The sequence below is a fragment of the Lipotes vexillifer genome, unplaced genomic scaffold (assembly GCF_000442215.2).
Source record: "Lipotes vexillifer unplaced genomic scaffold, Lipotes_vexillifer_v1.1 scaffold295, whole genome shotgun sequence".
Taxonomy (NCBI): Eukaryota; Metazoa; Chordata; class Mammalia; order Artiodactyla; family Lipotidae; genus Lipotes; species Lipotes vexillifer.
The window spans coordinates 1,056,370-1,057,238 of NW_006773247.1; positions in this window are offsets into that span (position 1 = coordinate 1,056,370).

The following is an 869-nucleotide window of genomic DNA, read 5'->3' on the forward strand; positions in this document are numbered from 1 at the left end:
TGCACCGGCTTCTCATTGCGGTGGCTTCTCTTGTTGCAGAGCACAGGCTCTAGGCCTGTGGGCTTCAGTAATTGTGGCCCACAGGCTCAGTAGTTGTGGCTCGCAGGCTCCAGAGCGTAGGCTTGGTAGCTGTGGTGCACGGGCTTAGTTGCTCTGCGTCATGTGGGATCTTCTGAGATCAGGGGTTGAACCCATGCCCCCTGCATTGGCAGGCGGATTCTTAACCACTGCACCACCAGGGAAGTCCCGACTTTTCTTCCTTTTTGACAACTCCACAATAACCACATTTTTGCCACTCCCTGAATTGTTAAGTCTATACTGTATCTAATTTATTGGCCAAATGTATTAGCTAATCCCTCTCAATGTTATTTGCAGATAAATGAAGAATACTTGCATTCTCTGGTGAATCAAGAACTAAAGGAAGTACATAACTATGGAATTTCAGAAAATGTGAAATAGAATAGTGAAGGTCTTTGGAGGCCTTATGATAGAGGACTCCAAAGGGGCCTATTATTTGGAGGCCTGCTTTTCATGGCTAAAATGTCTACCATAAAAAGTACAGATCTCGGGGGCTTCCCTGGTGGCGCAGTGGTTGAGAGTCCGCCTGGCCTGCCGATGCAGGGAGCGCGGGTTCGTGCCCCGGTCCGGGAAGATCCCACATGCCGCGGAGCGGCTGGGCCCGTGAGCCATGGCCGCTGAACCTGCGCATCTGGAGCCTGTCCTCCGCAACGGGAGAGGCCACAACAGTGAGAGGCCCGCGTACCACCAAAAAAAAAAGTACAGATCTCATCTATACCAACAGACTGCATAGCATAATAAACTGAGCTCTGTCATTATAAAACATCTGGGTTCAATTCCCAATTAATCCA